Here is a 13,274-nt window from a genome sequence, read left to right as displayed (position 1 = left end):
ATTTGGCTATTTCTCTTACTAGTAAATGGCACGTGCAATACATGATTTTTTTAATGAAATATACCAACACTTGTAATTAAACTTGATCAAACTTTGCACCATTTGGCTTAAGAAAATATGTATATGCCTTCTTTTAAAGCACAGAGCAAATACAACATTCCTATAAAAAACAGAGCCTCTACTAGCAATATACTTAGACTTGGTAATTTTTTTCTCGAAAAAATTTGGGTTTGTCGGTGTCTATTTTGGACAAAAATATTGGGACTCGATGTAGCAATTCTTTGGATTCATGTATGCGGTTTGGAACAAAGGTTTCAGAGGTGAAAATTGCAGTCTTTAATATTGTACCAGAAATCTCTTCAGCTATTCTATTCTATTTTTTTGTACAACACAAATTTTGTTGGTCCCTGGATCATTCGAGCTCTGGAGGCATAAGCAATTTTGTCCATGAGGAGCTCCGCCTACGTTTCGCTGGAGGGAGAGAACAAAACACAATATATTCAGGCAATCTGTTTTCTGAACATAAGAGAAAAGAAGATGCCAGTCATGGAACTAAAGATACACAATACAGGAATGGCTCTGGTCCAAGTGGTGTCATCCAGCAACGCAACAGCATGCGCATCAGATGCTCTCAGATATATATTTTGGTGCTCCTCAATTTCCTGTTACAGCCAAGTGAAACCTGATGCAAAAAGTTCCTAACACTAACTGAATCTCAACCATTTTAGCCTGAAACTAAATGAATCCTCAATAACTTTACAACCAGATGTTAAAGCTGGCAATTCCCTGTGCTAAAATTAACTCAAGAGAAAGCACAGACATATTTCAGCGGTATACATATGTCTTCATTCATTTCGACGTATGCAATCTGAAACGAAAGCACACACCTGAAGAAGAACCCCTTTCTTACACAGTGATTAATGGGATCCCTTGGTTAAATTCACAAGGCCCCATCGTACCTCTTGAGGCAAAGAGGCACTTGAAACTTCTGGGTTCCAGCTAAAGAATTAGTACTTCCTCCATTCCCTTATACAAGGCCACTATCAAAAATACATTTTGCATCAATACAAGGCCACCAACAATAACCGAGGCAAAAATTAATGATGTTTTCTCGTACTAGGAACTATTTAAACATTACATGCATGTAGTCATAATGACACTCAGCTCCTAACTTCCCATTCATTTGTTGCATGCTTATGGTGTATTAATGATCGCAGTTAACAAGAAGAAAAATTGACTTGCAAAGAAGTCATTAAATTTTATCTTGAATGGAGGGAGTAAGTATTTGAACAGCACACCTAACTGATGAAAGGAGCACATCTCTTTTGTGCATGCTGAACAAAGAGGCTAGGAACCTACCGATTCCGGCACAAATAAGCAAAACTAAACGAATCCTCAACCACTTTACAACCAGATTTTATAGCTGGCAATTCCCAGTGCTAAAATGAACAACGCTCTGCAGAGCGCATAGCAGATATTCCTCAACTCAAGAAAATGCACACACATGTTCAGCGATATACATATGTCTTCCTTCATGTTCAGGGCCAACAACCAGGTGCATTTTTTCAGGTACATGAATTTGGTCATTTCGATGCATGCAATCTGAAACCAAAAGCACGCACCTGAAGAAGAACCCGTTTCCCACAAACTGATTAATGGGATGCCTTGATTAATTCACAAGGCCTCATCATCCCTCTTGAGGCAAAGTTACACTTGAAACTTGTCAGCTCCAGCAAAAGAATCAGTAAGAAGTTTAACAGCACCACCAAACTGATAAAAGGAGCACATCTCTTAATAAGGTCTCAGAACTTTGGTGCATCTGAACAAAGAGGCTAGAAACCTACCGGTTCCAGCACAAATAAGCAAAACGTAGTGCATTTTTTCTGAAAGGGAAAATGTAATACATATTCATCCACTGTAAAGATTAAACAGCAAACTGAAAAACGAACTAACTGCAAAAGCTTGAGCTCCGCCTACGTTTCGCCGGAGGGAGGGAACAAAACACAATATATTCAGGCAATCTGTTTTCTGAACATAACAGAAAAGAAGATGCCAGTCATGGAACTAAAGATACACAATACATGGATGGCTTTGGTCCAAGTGGTGTCACGCACCCAGCAACACAACAGCATACGCATCAGGTGCTTTCAGATGTATATTTTGGTGCTCCTCAATTTCCTGTTACAGCCAAGTGAAACCTGATGCAAAAAGTTCCTAACACTAACTGATTTCAACCATTTTAGCCTGAAACTGAATGAATCCTCGATAACTTTATAACCAGATGTTACAGCTGGCAATTCCCTGTGCTAAAATTAACTCAAGAGAAAGCACACACATGTTTCAGCGGTATACATATGTCTTCATTCATTTCGACGTATGCAATTTGAAACGAAAGCACACACCTGAAGAAGAACCCCTTTCCCGCACACTGATTAATGGGATGGCTTGGTTAATTCACAAGGCCCCATCGTACCTCTTGAAGCAAAGCGACACTTGAAATTTGACGGTTCCAGCAAAAGAACCAGTATGTATTTGAACAGCACACCTAACTAATGAAAGGAGCACATCTCTTTTGTGCATGTTGAACAAAGAGGTTGGAAACCTAGCGATTCCAGCAGAAATAAGCAAAACTTAGTGCATTTTTTTCTGAAAGGGAAAATGTAATACATATTCATCCACTGTAAAGATTAAACAGCAAACTGAAAAACAAACTAACTGCAAAAGCTTGAGTAAAAGCCTCCTACAATGTTCTCAAAACTCAAGGTTGAAACTAACAGAGAAAAACATTGACACTCCATCCACCATGAAAATTACCTATCCAAGCTGCAGAAGGTCTGATGTTTTCTCAGAAGAAGCTGGTAGAGCAGCAAGCAGTAGTTGCAGATTGACGGTCATTGGCCATTGGAACTGAGCATGCTTGGGTACACCCAGAAGGCATGCACATTTTTGTACCAGTTTCTCTTGCAGGAAAGATTGGGGTTGGTGGAAGGATCCCACGCAGCATCATGCCTCGTCACCCAAGCCATGTACGATCCAAGGCTGAGAGTAATGGGAGTAGTACAGACGATTACTCTGCCCTCCCCATTGTTCCGGGCTCAAGCAAGAAAACGATGGGCTCCTCAAATCAGGACTTACAAAGAGTGCCCAGTTGTCCAGCTTCTTCACCTCCACCCATTTTGCAGGTCTGGTCGACATGTCAAGACGGTAGGTTTTATCTGGTGCTTCAGATGACAACAAGCCAACATAATAATCACCAACGACGAGAAGCATGTCACCACAGACCACTAGCCATGGGCTTTGTGGGCATGTGGCCATGCCTTCCCAAAACCTGCTGGTTGTTATGTGCTGCAGGGCAAACTGGGGGGCCAACTTCAGAATTTAGATACTTTGATCACAACCCATGGCAATGAACTGGCCATCGAATTCTACCATTTGAACTTATGGATGAACGGGAAATCTTGAGTTGATACCAAGAGTCACTTCCAACCGGCCAATCAAACAAGAAGTGAAGGGTGCTGACAAGTAGATGGCAGTTGGGTGATGCAGGGGGAGCTGTCATGGTGCCACAATAGTCGAACTCAAAGTCACCATTCAGTGGGAGACATGGAGGTGAAATCTCGGCACCAGTGAAGACATCAACAACACAAAAATTTCCTTTGAGGCAGCATATGAGATGCCCATAGGAAACGCCAACAAGTTGCATGTTCTGAAAAGTTTCTTGAGGAATCTGGCAGCAAAGCGCTCTATCCTGGTTGGCTAGATCAATGAACTTACATGTGCGTAGCTCATGACGACCATTGCTACAAGGGAGATGTGGAGCTTGGACAAGGACATTGGGTAGGACGAGGAAAGGCAGGAATACAGCATAGAAGGTTGATTTGGTTGGGTATGACGAGAAAGCAGCACGCCAAGAACGACATGTGCTAATAAACGCAGTTAGGTCGATAAATGATCCCAACAAAGGAAGGATGGAATGAAGCAGGTCTACTGGAAGGTCAATCCAACCCTGGAGCCCCGACAGACCGGAGGGAGTAGACACAGAGGGGTAAGACAATTTGCTCGGGCTATGCATCATGGCGAACTCTCTACAAAACACGATAAACGACAAGTTAGAAAAAAAACGAGTTGATTAAGAAATGAAAAATGTAGGTAGCATGCTAAGACCAAGGATAAGCATGTAGGTAGTTGCAAACTCAAACTAATTTCTGCATGGACAACTCAAACTATATCTTGTCAAGTCACTTGGACAGATTAGGCATTATTGATTCTCGGCAGAGTTATATCAGAACAAAGAAAATGAACTTTCTTTGCCGATGCTTCCCTGAGGTTAAAACTTGTTCATGACAGTAAGACCACTGGTGAGAACAATTTGTATTGTAAGAAGATGATACTACGAGTAAGATGGTGCCACGAATATAAAGCAAGTGCAGTCCTAGCCCTGATGATGCCAATACATATGGCCGCAGTACGGATAAATTCTCTTCTAGGGTAATTGATGAGTCAGCCACTTAGGCAGTTATAATCCTCTTGTCCAGGTTTGCAGATCACCAAGTAAAGCACACAGTCAAGTTGAGGCGCATCGACGATCAATCGATCCCGTTGCATCTAGGGTTCTAACACTTCTTTTAGGGGATCTAGGATTCTAACATCATCACATATCCCTCGGAGGAGAATACAGTAAAAGTCTAACCTAACAACGGTGTGCAGAACGATCGCTTGACGGTGGATAGGAAAGGAAGCTAGGGTTCAGGGAGGGGGATGGATCCACTAGTAGAAAAGGGGGCAACGGTTCAGGCCGGGGCAGCCCATTAGTCCCGGTTCAGTCTAGAACCGGGACCAATGGGGGCATTGGTCCCGGTTCGTGAGCCCAGGGGGCCGGCCGGGCCACGTGGGCCATTGGTCCCGGTTCGTCTGGACCTTTTGGTCCCGGTTGGTGGGACGAACCGGGACCAATGGGCCTGGCTCCTGGCCCACCACCATTGGTCCCGGTTGGTGGCCTGAACCGGGACCAAAGGCTCCCCTTTAGTCCCGGTTTGTGCCACGAACCGGGACCAATAGTGCTGCCTATATATACCCTCGCCCACGAGCAGAGCACTCCAGTGCTCTGTTTTTCTGGGCCGGCGAGGGGAGGGGTTTGTGGTGCTCTAGCTCACCTCCTATGCACATGAGGTGTTCGATGAAATGCCCGAGCCACACTAGTTAAGCTTTCTCCTCTCGAAGCTCGACCTCAAAACTCCATTTTCCTCGAGATTTGTCTAGAGTTAGCGGTCCGTCACGCCCCACCCCCGTCTTCACCGCCGTCGATCACCCGCGCCGATCTCATCACCGACACCACCGTGGTGAGCCTCTTGTTCTTATCTTCTTTCTGAAAGGAAAAATGTTGTTACTTGTATGTTTAGATAGATACTTGTATTATTTTCTTACTTTTATTATTGCATCTTATATAGTGTGATGGTTTTGGTATCCGCCCCCGTCGGCCCTCATCCTGTCTATGATTCGGATGTGGTATATATATTAATCTTTATAACTATTGGTTCATTTATTGTTTATGAAAATTATGCGGACCAACGTGACATAGATTTTATTTATCTAGGATGAATGTGAACCGGAAATTCCAACCGACCCTATTGTCGAGAGGTTAAATTTAGTTGAAGAAGAAAACAATTTTTTGAAGGAAAAAATAAAAAAAATTGAGGAGGAGAAGATGATATTGGAGTTGCATGTTGCGGATGTCGTCCATGATCACAAGATCAAGATGGATGCAATGCGCTTGAAGATTAGAAAGATTAGAAAATATGCCATCCATACCGAGGCTTGGTATCATTATGCCGTTGGATCAATTGTTACCTTGGTTGCGATTATGATCGCCTTTGTTTTCACATTAAAATGTTTTACATAGTTTCAATGTATGGTTTAATTAATTAGATGCTCTGGAGAGCTATATGTTGTTAGATGAGAACTATGCATGTACTTTGCTTTTAATGTGATGATGAACTTCTATTAATTTGGACACTTAATTATATATAATGCATGCAGATGAACCGGCAATGGATGTACGGTGACAGACACACCTCCGAGTACATTAAGGGCGTGCATGAGTTTCTCGATGCGGCTGAGGCAAACAAGCAGAATGGTTTTATGTGTTGTCCATGCCCTGATTGTGGGAATACGAAGTCTTACTCTGACCGGAAAATCCTTCACACCCACCTGCTTTACAAGGGTTTCATGCCACACTATAATGTTTGGACGAGGCACGGAGAAATAGGGGTTATGATGGAAGACGACGAAGAAGAAGAGTACGATGACAACTACGTGCCCCCTGAATACCGTGATGCTGCAACGGGGGGAGCTGGTGAAGACCAAGAGGAACCAGACGATGTGCCCAATGATGCTGCAACGGGTGAAGGTGCTGAAGATCAAGAGGAACCAGACGATGTGCCCGATGATGATGATCTCCGCCGGGTCATTGTCGATGCAAGGACGCAATGCGAAAGTCAAAAGGAGAAGCTGAAGTTCGATCGCATGTTAGAGGATCACAAAAAAGGGTTGTACCCCAATTGCGAAGATGGCAACACAAAGCTCGGTACCGTACTGGAATTGCTGCAGTGGAAGGCAGAGAATGCTGTGCCTGACAAAGGATTTGAGAAGCTACTGAAAATATTGAAGAAGAAGCTTCCAAAGGATAACGAATTGTCCGACAGTACATACGCAGCAAAGAAGGTCGTATGCCCTCTAGGATTGGAGGTGGAGAAGATACATGCATGCCCTAATGACTGCATCCTATACCGTGGTGCATACAAGGATCTGAACGCATGCCCCGTATGCGGTGCATTGCGGTATAAGATCAGACGAGATGACCCTGGTGATGTTCATGGCGAGCCCCACAGGAAGAGGGTTCCTGCGAAGGTGATGTGGTATGCTCCTATAATACCACGGTTGAAACATCTGTTCAGAAACGGAAAACATGCCAAGTCGATGCGATGGCACAGTGAGGACCGTAAGAAAGACGGGAAGTTGAGAGCACCCGCTGACGGGTCGCAGTGGAGAAAAATCGTGAGAAAGTACTGGGATGAGTTTGCAAAGGACCCAAGGAACGTATGGTTTGCTTTAAGCGCGGATGGCATTAATCCTTTCGGGGAGCAGAGCAGCAATCACAGCACCTGGCCGGTCACTCTATGTATGTATAACCTTCCTTCTTGGATGTGCATGAAGCGGAAGTTCATTATGATGCCAATTCTCATCCAAGGCCCTAAGCAACCCGGCAACGACATTGATGTGTACCTAAGGCCATTAGTTGAAGAACTTTTACAGCTGTGGAATGAAAACGGTGTACGTACGTGGGATGAGCACGGACAGGAGGAATTTAACCTAAAGGCGTTGCTGTTCGTGACCATCAACGATTGGCCCGCTCTCAGTAACCTTTCAGGACAGACAAACAAAGGATACCACGCATGCACACACTGTTTAGATGACACTGAAAGTATATATCTGGAGAAATGCAGGAAGAATGTGTACCTGGGCCATCGTCGATTTCTTCCGACCAACCATCAATGTCGAAAGAAAGGCAAGCATTTCAAAGGCGAGGCAGATCACCGGAAGAAGCCCGCCATGCGTATCAGTGATCACGTACTTGCTATGGTCAATGATTTACACTACGTAATCTTTGGAAAGGGTCCCGGCGCAGTAGCTGTTCCGAATGACGCTGAGGGACACGCACCCATGTGGAAGAAGAAATCTATATTTTGGGACCTACCCTACTGGAAAGACCCAGAGGTCCGCTCTTCAATCGACGTGATGCACGTGACGAAGAACCTTTGCGTGAACCTGCTAGGCTTCTTGGGCGTGTATGGAAAGACAAAAGATACACCTGAGACACGGGAGGACCTGCAACGTTTGCACAAAAAAGACGGCATGCCTCAGAAGCAGTATGAAGGTCTTGCCAGCTACGCTCTTACGAAAGATGAGAAAAAATCTTCTTTGAATGCCTGCTCAGTATGAAGGTCCCGACTGGCTTCTCGTCGAATATAAAGGGAATAATAAATATCCCAGAGAAAAAGTTCCAGAACCTAAAGTCTCATGACTGCCACGTGATTATGACGCAACTGCTTCCGGTTGCATTGAGGGGGCTTCTACCGGAAAACGTCCGATTAGCCATTTTGAAGCTATGTGCATTTCTCAATGCAATCTCTCAGAAGGTGATCGATCCAGAAATGGTACCGAGGCTAAGGAGTGATGTGGCGCAATGTCTTGTCAGTTTCGAGCTGGTGTTCCCACCATCCTTCTTCAATATCATGACGCATGTCCTAGTTCATCTAGTCGACGAGATTGTCGTTCTGGGGCCCGTATTTCTACACAATATGTTCCCCTTTGAGAGGTTCATGGGAGTCCTAAAGAAATATGTCCGTAACCGCGCTAGGCCAGAAAGAAGCATCTCCATGGGCATCAAACAGAGGATGTCATCGGGTTTTGTGTTATGAGGGGAGACTGACTGGAAAAGGCACGCTAGGAGCGGACTCAATAATATGCAGGGACGGGCATTCTTGGTCTCAAGCACACTACACAGTTCTACAGAACTCTACCTTGGTGACCCCGTATGTCGATGAACACAAGAACAGTCTGCGCTCCAAACACCCGGAGCAGTGCGACGACTGGATTACATGTGAACACATTAGGACTTTCAGCAGTTGGTTGGAAGCACGTCTCAGAGGTGACAACACTGTTTGTGATGAGTTGTACTTGTTGTCCAGGGGACCATCTTTGACTGTATTGATTTACAAAGGATACGAGATAAATGGGAATACATTTTACACGATTGACCAAGATCAAAAGAGCACCAACCAAAACAGCGGTGTCCGCTTTGATGCAACAACCGAGAAGGGAAAGGACACATATTATGGTTACATAGTGAACATATGGGAACTTGACTACGGACAAGATTTTAAGGTCCCTTTGTTTAAGTGCAAATGGGTCAATCTGTCAGGAGGCGGGGTACATGTAGACCCATAGTACGGAATGACAACAGTGGATCTGAAAAATCTTGGGTACACTGACAAACCGTTCGTCCTAGCCAATGATGTGGCACAGGTTATCTATGTGAAGGACATGTCTACCAGACCGAGAAAAAGAAAAGATAAGGAAACGAATACATCATACGATGAGCCAAAGCGCCACATAGTTCTTTTAGGAAAAAGGGATATCCTGGGAGTGGAGGGCAAGACAGACATGACTGAAGATTATGAAAGGTTTCATGAAATTCCTCCCTTTAATGTCAAGGCTGACCCAAGCATCCTGATAAACGATGAAGATTATCCATGGTTACGGCGCAATAAGCAAATGACAAAAGCGAAGAAAAAGTGAAGACTTTCTCCCACAACTATTATGATGATACCATGCCAAATTTGTAACAGACGAGCATGCTATGCCAACTTTTTCAGAGTTCATTTAAAAACTATGAATTTAGGTCGAATTTTCTCTATAGGTGCATCTATGTTCATTTTTTTAGTAAAGTTAATCACAAACTTGTGATTCACACAAATTTCAAAGAATTCAAATTTTAACTATTCAAATTTGAGTTTATAATTTTTCTAAAACTAATGGGACTAACAGAAAGTTTATAATTTTGCTCACTTTAAAGCAAAAAGAATAAAAAAATAAAGCAAAAAACAAAAGAAAATAAATAATAAAGAAAGCAAAACAAAAACAAAAGCCCGTCCCTCTCTGCGTTGTTGAGCTCCTCTCAAAGTGAAAAAAATGCCTATAATATTTGTTATGACTAACTAAAATTACCAAATTGAGTATAATGATAAAACACAGTAATATTAAATAGCAGGGAAAACAATGACTCAAAAATCAATTTTTATTGTAAAGTTATTCATAAACTAGTGACATAAAATAAAAAAGAAATCACTACAAAACTATAAGTATTTAGTTCTAAGTAGAAATGAAAAAAATAGCAAAAAAAATGCCACCAACTGGGCCACCACGGCCTGAATACGACTAGAAACCCAACCATGGGCCAGGATTCAGGCCCACAGCAGGCCCAGTAGGCCCACAGGCATTGCAGTGACAGATTAGGCCCGAAAGCCTGCAGTTGAGAGGAGCTCGAGAGGGTGGGCGCAGCAGCGCTTATAAACCACTCGTGAGCCCTCTCAACTAGCGAGGTGGGACTAAACTTTTGGGCGCGGGGCAGCACAAGGCCATTGGTCTCGGTTGGTGGGACGAATCGGGACCAAAGGGGTGCATTGGTACCGGTTCGTGGCACCAACCGGGACCAATGCCCTTCTTTAGTTCCGGTTGGTGCCACCAACCGGGACCAAAGGCCGCCGCTTCCCGCCCTTTGGGCTACTGAAAAGAGGCCTTTGGTCCTGGTTGGTGGCACCAACCGGGACTAAAGAGGGGCATTGGTCCCGGTTGGTGTCACGAACCGGGACCAAAGGCCTGGGTATATAAGTAGCACTTAGAAAAATTTGACGAACTCATCGCCAGTTGCCCCCCGGCCCGCCCGACGACACCGAGCACATCGACGCCACCAGGCTGCCCCGACGCCGTCCGCCGCCCCTGCCGTCGCCCCTGACCGCGCCGTTGCCGTCGCCCGTGCCTCGCCGTCGCCGACGTCGTCCCCGAGCCCGCGCACCCCTGCCCTCGCCCCCGAGCGCGCGCGCCTCCGCCGACCCCGAGCCTTCCTCGTCGCCGACGCCACCTCGCGGTGAGCGCCGCCCCGTTCCCCTGCTCCTCCCCCTATACTGGCCGCCGATGCCGCCGCGCGCTGCCATCGCGCCGCCGCGCGCCCCTGCCCTTCGCCCGCCGCCCCTGCCCTTAATTTTTTTAGTTTAATTTTTTTCATATGTGTATGTATATTGTATATGTGTATGTATAATGTATATGTGTATGTGTATGTATATGTGTATGTATATGTCTATGTATAATGTATATGTGTATGTATATGTGTATGTGGTTAGTTTAATTATTTTTGTTCATAGAAATTTTGTTCATATATATATATATATAAAGTTTTTTGTTCATAGAAAGTTTTTTGTTCATATATAGAAAGTTAGAAGAAAATTTAGAATATGCTAAAATTTAGAAGAAAAAGAAGGATAGGAAAGAAGAAAATAAGAAGGGGAAGAAAGAAGAAGAGGAGAGGAAAACGAGGAGAAATAAATAAGAAGAGGAAAAAAGAAGAAAAAGAAGAGGAGAAGAAGAAAGGAATAGAGGAGAAGAAGAAAAAAAATAGAAATTTCTATTTTTTCTTCTTCTCCTCTATTCCTTTCTTCTTCTCCTCTTTTTTTCTTCGATCTTCTCCTCTATTCCTTTCTTCTTCTCCTCTCTATTCCCTCTCCCGATAACTTCAACACGAGGGGGGGTCGATATACCCCTCGGATAACTTCGACATGAGGGGCGGTCGATATATATACCCCCTCTCGACTGTGATAATAACTTATACCGCGGGAGCACCCCCCGACCCTCTCGCTCGACCAAAACTCTCGAGGACACCCAAACCCTAGAAAAAAACGATGTCGGTCTCCTACCCCCTCCCGCCGCGCCCCTACCCGACAAACTCTCTCGAGGCCACCCCAAACCCTTGAAGCGTTGTCGAGGCCACCCCAAACCCTAGAGAAGTCTGGGGGAGGAGTACTTTGTATGCGAGAGTTAAACCGGAGCATGACCTCGTTGAAATTGAATTGTTGCCTATTCCATTTGAGGAGTTCTATCAGTTTTTCAATCAATTGGCCCTCGATAAAGCAACGGTCACCTGCTACTGTCTGTAAGTACTACTACTTCTGTCATTAAGTCTCTCTATATAGCTCAGCTCTTTCATTGCATGTATTTATAATTATCCTCACTATATTATGCAGATTGAAGATCGCCGAATTGAAGAAAAGACAAATCGGTGATATTGGGTTCATCAACACAAATCTCATAGATGCAGTTCAGGTTAAAGATGATGCCGCAGAAACCGAGGCCAACTTGCTATGATCATTCAAAATAAATGAACACAAAGATATAATATTCTTTCCTTACAACTTCAAGTGAGTGTTGTCTTGTGCATATTCGGTTTCCCTTATATATTAGTCCAGGTTATAGTAATGTAATTGATGAGTTATGCATGCGTGCGCAGTTTCCACTATATTCTCCTGGAGATTAGGCTTGAGCAGGGAGTAGTAACTGTCTTGGACTCGAGACGAAAAGATCCCCAGGAGTATGCGGACATGACTGAAATCCTCAAGAAGTAAGTTAAATCGATCATTATCCACCATATCAACAAATTTGTTCATTTCCTGATATCAAGTAATTGTTTTCTTTTGTCTGGCAGTGTTTGGAGAAAATTCAGCACAAAATCCCCGGGACTCCCGAAGGAGCTGCAATTTAGATACCCGAAAGTAAGTACTATAGTACCATGTTCCGCGCGTCTCCTAGCTATTGATTCAAGCGCTAGTTTCATCAATACCATTTGGCATTCTTGCTTATCTGTTTGATTGACCTCTATTTCTTGTAAAGTGGTTGTGGCAGGAACAAGGGAATGATTTCTGTGGATACTATGTCTGCGAGTCCATCCGCCACACGACCTGTGAGCGGGGCGGGTACTCTGAGAAACAATATGAAGTGCGTAAGAAATAATATTCACAATTTTTGTTTATTACCATCATTTGTGTTGAGTTTCATTCATATATATATATATATATATATATATATATATATGTATTGACCCCCTTCTTCAAATTAGATGTTTCGGCAGCGGGATGAACTCCTAGAACCAGATCGCATGCGAGCAATTCACGAGGAATTGGCGGCATTCTTTCTTGACCACGTGATCGCTGAAGACGAAGAATACTATGTGGACCATGCGTCCATAATGTAGGAGATTATATTTGTAAGAGATAATTATTGTATATATGTAGCCGGTAGTGTCGGAAGATAGATATGCGAGAACTTGTTGTTCGACCAATCTTTCGGAGAAGGAGAGGTGGTCGATATCACTTCTCTCTGTATGCATATATGTTCATGACGATCTTCTGTTTTCTTCGTTTGCTTACTAGCTAGTTAGCATGCCTAGTCCTCTCTATACGTATGTATAGTACGTAGCGTCGACCAAGCACGGACATAAGAGAGGACACTTCTCTCTATTAATTAGCTATCTAACACAATATATGAAATACCTAAATTAACCCCCCAAAACCCCCAAACCCCCCTCCCCCCCCCCTTTCAAAAAAAACCAAAAATCCCAGCCACAGAAATGCTGACGCGTGGAGGTCTATTGGTCCCGGTTGGTGCCA

The 13,274-nt window shown here is 44.0% G+C and overlaps 1 pseudogene; it reads right to left on the bottom strand.

Annotated features, from left to right (window-relative positions):
• Positions 1–2,891: 2,891 nt before the first annotated feature.
• Positions 2,892–4,075, bottom strand: LOC125518334 (putative F-box protein At3g25750; annotated as a pseudogene).
• Positions 4,076–13,274: the final 9,199 nt, after the last annotated feature.

This window comes from Triticum urartu, chromosome 7A (genome assembly GCF_056163025.1).
Source record: "Triticum urartu cultivar PI428250 chromosome 7A, HENAU_Tu73, whole genome shotgun sequence".
Lineage (NCBI taxonomy): Eukaryota > Viridiplantae > Streptophyta > Magnoliopsida > Poales > Poaceae > Triticum > Triticum urartu.
Note: the sequence above shows the minus strand (reverse complement) of the source record. Positions and strands in the feature narration are given on the sequence as shown.